Source organism: Hipposideros armiger, unplaced genomic scaffold, assembly GCF_001890085.2.
Source record: "Hipposideros armiger isolate ML-2016 unplaced genomic scaffold, ASM189008v1 scaffold_595, whole genome shotgun sequence".
Classification (NCBI taxonomy): Eukaryota; Metazoa; Chordata; class Mammalia; order Chiroptera; family Hipposideridae; genus Hipposideros; species Hipposideros armiger.
In genome coordinates, this window is record NW_017731945.1 from 335,050 (window position 1) to 343,591 (window position 8,542).

An 8,542-nucleotide genomic window follows, 5' to 3' on the forward strand; every position below is an offset into this window, starting at 1 on the left:
GTCTAATGGCCGGCGAGCAACTGCCTCACCTGGGAAGAGCACACTGATAATACCAACATGGGCCAGTGAAGCGACGTCCTCCACAACTAGACTGTTCAAGAACAAAAGGACAGCAACTTGTGTGTTCCCCTTCCCTGATTCCCCAATGCTGTTCCCCTCCCCCAATTCCCCAATAAAAATCTTAAAAAAAAAAAAGAAAAAAAAAGACTCACCCAGCATCAAAATCCTAAAACAAAAGGGGGCTCTCACCGTCCTAAAAAGTGTTCTTATTTGTAAAACAAAGGCGAGAAGCTGATTCTTTTATAAACACATACTGATCATGCACAACCTCCCAAGCAAAGCCTGGAGAACATGAAAGTACCTACTATAATACTGGGCTCAGAACTGGAATTCAATAAATACTTGGTTGACTGGTTGATCATATAAATCATTAGGGAAAGCATTTGCTTTATAAATCACTTAGTACATACATTCATACTTCAGATCTCAGACAAATATCTAGTGGTGATGATTACTCTGGTTGACTATTGGGCCAGATGCTATAATTCTAGATCTAAGATCTGAAGAGAAATTAGTGTATTAAATTAGGCATATGATTGGGGAAACTGAATAGCTCAAGAGTATATTGAGCTTAATTTATTTAGACTTGGCATGAGTTTAAACACATGCCAAGTCTTACTGACTGAAAAGCTACTTATGGTTAGCACAAGGCTTTTCATAGGGAAGAAGCATTCAAAAAATATTTCATAAATTATGGTACAGTATTAAAGCACTTCATTTTTTAGTAAATTCAAACAGTAAATTAGCCAAGTGGATAACAAACTACACAAGATTAGTTTCCAACAGGTTTGGGTATTAGAGGCTGAAAAGAACTAATAACCAAAACGTTGTAGGTTTTTTCAATTGCATTTTTATGAATCAATAAATTTAAAGTTGTTAACTTTCTTATAGTTATATTATAACCTACATGCCTACCTATTCCTTAAATCTTATTTTTGTGTTTAATTCAGCTAGGATGATGGACAGATAGGAAAGTAACAAAATTTACACTTAATTGATTTTTAAAAGATTGGATACATTTTCACCTTTAAGTGACAGGCTCTCTGGAATGACATGTGACAGGTAAAAGTAAATGAAATAAAGCTGAATTACCCTTGTCATCAATCTTGTTCCTTTGTGTGGTAAATCTAGTTTGGGAGTGACACCTCCCGAATTTTACTATTGAAGCACTAAATGAATCTGTCTCTTCCACAATAATAGTTCCAGCACAGCAGTGATACATTTCCTCATTTTAATTAACCTAATGGTCTATTCACCGATCATACGTGGAAGTCTATTTCATTACCCTAAATTAACATTTTCTTTCCATTAAAGTTACAGATAATAAAAAAAGACATTGCTTTCGTGTGTGGTTTACAACACATTTAATCTATAGCAGCACTCCTTTGTTTAGTGATTACAAGCACTTAAATGCTCTTTGAAAGCATTTAGGACTACTAGCAGCCTGATAATTTATTTACTTATATGCAGGAAGGGCCATTAATAAGGAAAATAAAAATGCAATATTTCAGCAATAAAAATATCTATTCATTAGCTCACTGAAAGCAATTCTAAGGTGTTGATTGATCTCATTTTAAAAGGTGTGGTGGTTCTCCTTAAAGTAAATGGGTTTGAATTTATGTAAAAGAACTGAATAATCCTGACTGTCACATTTTGTCATTTTACTTTCTTTGCAAGTAGATTAGTTTCTTAAATTTACAGTCAAATATAAGAATAACAATAAAGTAATTTTAATTGTTCAAGAGGACTGTTCAATGTGAATATTTGTCAATTTAATGAGAAATTACTTGATCATAATTCTTTGACACAAATTTAGCACTTAAATCCAAGCTGTCAACCTTTCAATAGAAATTTACATACATATCAGCCTATTATTTTCTTACTTTCCAAATTAATCCCTGTTCATCAAAATAAAAACATAAACCTCACTTTGATTTAAAACATAACCTCAGAATTGTTAACTGTTAAACAAAAGTGCATTCCTTTGAACTTTCTTCCTCGCCCCTGCTAATCCTCACTCTATTTCAGAATTTACTCTCAAAAACTATGCTGCCTCAAAGAAACAATACATTTTCATTACATGATATTGTGAAACTCTTGCTGATTAAAAAATGTAGGTACTTTATAAAGGTGACTGGGTTTAAAACTAATCTATCTTGATTAAAGTTTCTTGTCAGGAACACATCTTAAGTGTTAGATTTTTCTATAGAAATTTCTATACAGTGTTATCTTAATAAATAATCTTAGAGGTTTACACTTTAGAAAGTGCTTGCTATACATTCAAAGACAGTATTTTTTTAATTCTTTCAAATTGACTTCAGAAAATTGAATGCTGATTTGGTTATTTAACTCTCCAAAACTGAATGAAACAAATACTCAAACAGTTCAAGATGAACTATCCCCAAAGCTAACCTTGGAAGCCTGGGAATATTTTTGCTGGCTATTAGAATAACACCAAAAACAAAATGTCATTCATTCTATTTTCCTTCAATGATTAATACATAAAACTGTGTTGTCAAAACATACACAGTTGACCCTTGAACAATACGGCAGTTAGAGGCACCAACATTCGCCCCGCCCCCAACACACACACAGTCAAAAGTCAGCATGTAACTTTTGAGCCCCCAAAAACTTAACTACTGTACGGTCGTCCCTCAGTATCTGCGGGAATTGGTTCCAGGACCCCCACAGATACCCGAATCCGAGTATTTCTACTCCCTTATAAAAAATGGCATAGAACAATGCATGCAGTCAGCCCTCCACATGTGTGGATTCCTAACGTTAAATCTGTGAATTTGAAACCTGGGGATATGGAGGGCTGACTGTATATTACATTGAAAAAAAAAATCTGCATGTAAGTGGACCTGAAAATGTCAAATCTGCATTGTTCAAGGGGCGACTGTATACATATTTTTGAGTTTGGGGCCATTTTATAAAAAGGTAGAAGGTTTTTCTAATTTCTTAACATTTCCCTAATTTGGAATGAATCATTTGAAACACACATTCTTTCTAGATGTAAAGAAGCTACTGCTGCGAAGCTTAATTTAAGTCTCCTAAATAGCTGTATTTTCAGTCTATACCTTCTCGCTGTCTTGCTTCTTTGGCCTTCGATTAGACTGTCTCACACTATCTCATTCTAGTCAACTTTATTTCCATCTGTGCTCCTAATAGGCTCTTTGCTTCAGCTAAATCAACCTGGTCCTTATCTCCCTGTGCTTATCCTGTTCATCACACTTTCCTACCCATTCTCTCAGGAATTCCTACCTTCCTTTTCCTCTCCATCTACCCTAATCCTGCCCATCTTCATGATACGGCTTAACACTTATCTCTTAGTTCTGGAGCATAAGAACCTGATTCTCCTTTGAATCTCTAAAAATTTAAGGCTGCATAAAGTATTGCTTTGTTCTTCAACTGTTTCATATGTGTATCAATTCTGTGATCAGTTACTTGAGAGGAACAGGAACCAGGATTAGCACCACATAGGACATCTAGAAGCACTATCTCCATAAATCTGCATGTATGCATCTGAATACACCATGTCAGTCTCCAGAGCTAAAAGTAAATAGGCCCAGCCCTACAGCAAAAACTCACTAAAGCCACTTAGAACTTGCACATATTATACACTTTTATACATTACAGAATTTGGTGGAAAGATGATTGGAAAGAAAGACGTAAAACTGTCATTATTTGCAAATGACATAATACTGTATAGATGGAACCCTAAAGATTCCACCAAAAAACTATTAGACCTAACAAATGAACTCAGTAAGGTAGCTAAATACAAAATTAATATGCAGAAATCAGTTGCATTTTCATACACCAATGATGAACTATCAGAAAGAGAAATTTACAGTTGCATCAAAATACCTAGGAATAAATTTAACCAAGGAGGTAAAAGACATACTTGGAAAAGTATAAGACACTGAAGAAAGAAATCAAAGAAATAAATTAAAGGAAATAGATACAAATAAATGGAAATATATACAGTGCTCATGGATAGGAAGAATTATGGTTGTGAAAATGTCCATACTACCCAAAGCAATCTATAGAATCAATGCAATCTCTATCAAAATACCAAAGGCTTTTATCACAGAACTAGAACAAATAATCCTAAAATTTATACTGAACCACAAAAGACCCCAAATAGCCAAAGCAACCTTGAGAAAGAACAAAGTTGGAGGTATCATGCTACCTGATATCAAACTACTACAAGGCTACAGTAATCAAAATAGCACTGTAGTAGCATAAAAGCAGACATACAGATCAACAGAACAGAATAGAGAGCCCAGAAACAAACCCACACATATGGTCAATTAATCTTTGACAAAGGAGGCATGAATACATAATGGGGTAAAGACAGTCTCGTCAATAAATGTTGCTGGGAAAGCTGAACAGATAACATGCAAAAAAAAAATGAAACTAGACCTATACCATATACAAGAATAAACTCAGATGGATTAAAGACATAAAAGACCTGAAACCGTAAAACTCCTAGAAGAAAACATAGACAGTAAACTCTCTGACATTCTCTAAGTAATATTTTGGGGGGATGAGTGATTTTGGGCAAGGGAAACAGAAGGAAAAATAAACAAATGGGACTACATCAAACTAAAAAGGTTTTTCATAGCAAAGAAAACCATCAACAAAATGAAAAGACAACCTACTGAATGGGAGAAGATATTCCACCAATGACATATCCAATAAAGGATTAATATCCATAATACAGAGGATGCCAAAAAAAAGTATACACGTTTTAAGAAAGGAAAAAAATGCATTAAAACTGTAATGCTCAATCTATGCCGATAACAAAATATGAATACAAGTCATTAGTATACATTTTTTTTGGCACCTCCGGTATATAAGGAACTCATACAACTTAACACCCAAAAGACAAACAATCCTATTAAAAAATGGGCACAGGCCCTGAATAGACATTTCTCCAAAGAGGACATGCAGATGGCCAACAGACACATGAAAAGATGCTCAACATCAATAATCATCAGGGAAATGCAAATTACAACCACAATGAGATACCACCTCACACTGGTCAGGATGACTGTCATCAATAAATCAACAAACGTTGGTGAGGAGGAGGAGAAAAGAGAACTCTGGTGCACTGTGGGTGAGATTCTAAATTAGTGCAACCACTATAAAAAACGGCATGGAGAGTCCTCAGAAAATTAAAAATAGAATTATCATATGACCCAGCAATCCCACTTCTCTGTATTTATCTGAAGAAATCTAAAACATTAATTCAAAAAGATATATGCATCCCTATGTTCACTGTGGCATTATGTACAATATCCAAGATATGGAAGCAACCTTAGTGTCCATTGATAGACAATTGGATAAAGAAGATATGGTACATATATTCAATGGAATATTACTCGGCCACAAAAAGGAATGAAATCTTACTGTAACTTGTGACAACATGGATGGACCTAGAGAGCATTACGCTAACTGAAATAAGTCAGACACAGAAAGACAAATACCAGATGATTTCACTTATGTGTGTAATCTAGAAAACAAAATAAACAGAAACAGACTCATAGATACAAGGAACAAACTGATGGTTGCCAGATGGGAGGGAGGTTCGGGGCTGGGTGAAAAAGGTGGAGGGATTAAGAAATACAAATTGGCAATTACAAAATAGCCATGGGAATGTAAAGTACAGCATAGAGAACGTAGTCAGTAATAATTATGTATGGTGTCGGGTACTAGAGTTATCAAGCAGATCACTTTGTAAGTTATTTAAATGTCTAATCACTATGCTGTACACCTGAAACTAATATAATATTGAATGTCAGCTATAACTGAAAAACAAATTTTAAAAAATACTGGCAAAGAAATGAGCTTAAGATATACAGTAGTCCCCCGTTATGCACAGGGGATATGTTCCAACAACCCCTCCCGTCCCGGTGGATGCCTGAAACTGAGGATAGTACTGAACCCTATATAAACTATGTTTTTCCCTATACACATGTACCTTTGTTAAAGTTTAAACCTTTTCCATCTTAACTCAGCACTTATCATGCACTGTGGCCGTAACTTTTGCAGTTTGAGGTGTGACAGCAAAACTAGCACAAATTTCTTATTCATTCTTCACAATTTCACAAATAGAAGATCTAGTCTTACCATAGATCTTAGCAACTTCAGCATATGATTTTTTTTCTTCCCTCATTAAGGCAAGAATTTTCACCTTTTCACTTTAAAAAAAAAAACACTTATGGCGTCTCTTTGGCATATGTGAATTGCCAGCATCACTACTCTTACATTTTGGGGCCATTATTAAGTAAACTAAGGGTTACTAGAACACAAGCACTGCGATACCAAGACAGTTGATTTGATAACCGAGATGGCTACTAAGTGACTAGTGGGTGGACAGAATACAGTGTGGATATGCTAGACAAAGGGGATGATTCACGTCCAAGGCAGGATGAAATGGTATAGCACAACATTTCATCATACTACTCAGAATGGCTCACCATTCAAAACTTATGAATTGTTTATTTCTGGAATTTTCCACTTAATATTTTCAGACTGCAATTGCCTGCAGATTACTGAAACCATGGAAAACAAAACCACAAATAAGGGGGAACCACTCTACATAATTGAACATTTTTTATTCAGGTATTTGAAAAACAAAAAAACTCTCAAGGATATTTTTCATGAATAAACATTTTGCCCTAAATGCTATGAAAACTGAAATTACAATCACTAGTCCATGAGGATTACTTTATTTTGTATCACTTCTGCGATCCTGGATAAAACTAATTTCACCCTCAGCTCTAAGGGTGGGTCCGAAATGGCCTGAAACCAATCAGCGTGATCTCATCCCCCTTGCTACAAGCTTCGATTCAGGAATGAACACATGACCTGTGTTGGTCCCATCAGCATAAAACCAAAATGTTAATTCTCTTTCCCTCTGGACCATGTGGTACGTGAGTGGGAAGCCTGGCACGACTGCAGCCATTTTGCTATTACAGGAAAGCTACCCAGAGCCAAGAGAATCAGGAAGAAATGGAGTCAGAGCCTGCCAGGCCTAAAGCCCGCCCACTCTGGACTTACCATTATGTAAACAGATACACTCCCTTTCTTGTTTAAGCTATTCTGAGGCAAGTTTTGTATTACCTGCAGCTAAAAGGAAATGTCACTCATCATTTTGAGGTACAAAAAAAGACTAAGGCCATAGGTTTAAGAACAGAAAAGCCTCCTTTATCCTCAAAAGGGTCAAGATGCTGAAGTTTCATGAGAGGAATTTTCAGACACAATGCTGGCTAGGACTGCAACTCCTCCTGACCCCAGCCCTGGCTCTGAGAGAGTAAATACTAAGAAATGGCTTTGTGTGTCTGTGCGTGCCGAAGAAGCTGAAATGAAAGAGCTGGAAATACAATGGCTGAGCCTCCCTCGACCATTAGAAATAAGTGCTAGACCAACAGTGACATCACATACGAGTAAAGCCATTACTGTGAGGTATTAGGCTGTAAGAAGGACCACGTTCTTCTCTCTAGTGGACAAAGACTGCACTGGGCTGCAGGAAAACACATTCCCTTTAGCAAAATAATGAGATCTTCATGTCTCCCTTCTGTGAAAATAGTAACCAAGACCAACTATAGGAATGAGTAAGCACCTGGGGATTCTCAGGTGACTACATAGAGAGGAATATTGAAAATAAAAGCAATTCTCAAGACAATGTGGCTGGGCCAAGGGTACTATCTGTGCAATATGAAAGGATTACAACCGGCCCTTTCCCTTCCATCTTGCCTTCCCTCCCGTTTCCAGCACAGAGGAGTCAGCACTAAGGACAGAGCAGGGAGGAAGAGCTGGGGGTCTATGCAGAGGCCCAGGGGCAGGGGCGGGGGAAGCTTAGAGGCAGTCAACAGCCAAGACAGCAGTGCAATTGGGAGATCTGTACACAGCAAGTTATTTTTGATTGAGCAAGTAAGGAAATATGCTAAGGACAACAGCTGCTGTGTTTCTCACTTCCAGAGAAAATAGTTACAAAGAACTCCAAGCAGCTGGGTTAGAACTGAAGGCATTATTGTGAAGCCATGATTTTATTACACACATACTCACATAGATATAAAAATATTTACAGATGTCGTGAATATGTGCATGTGTGGGTGGATATACGAAGGTCAGACAATTAAGTTCCCGAACTCATCCTAGAAAAATATCACTATGGTCAACTTTGAAAATACTCCCCTTGGGAAGCTATGCACCGATGCAAGCACCTAGTCTATGCTTCAAAGCAATTTTAGAGCTCTTTTTCTGGAATGGCCGTCAGAGCTGTCATCATATTACACTTGATGTCCTGAATGTCATCAAAATGTCTTCCTTTCAATATTTCCTTTATCTTCAGGAACAGAAAGAAGTCATTGGGGACCAGGTCAGGTGAATAGGGAGGGTGTTCCAATACAGTTATTTATTTACTGGCTAAAAACTCCCTCACCGACAGTGCTGTGTGAGCTGGTGCATTGTC

General features: G+C 36.8%; 1 protein-coding gene across 1 annotated transcript in view; it reads right to left on the bottom strand.

Moving 5' to 3' along the window:
• Positions 1 to 8,542, bottom strand: part of PRIM2 (DNA primase subunit 2) — a 254,367-nt gene that overhangs the window by 150,016 nt on the left and 95,809 nt on the right. The window lies entirely within an intron of this gene.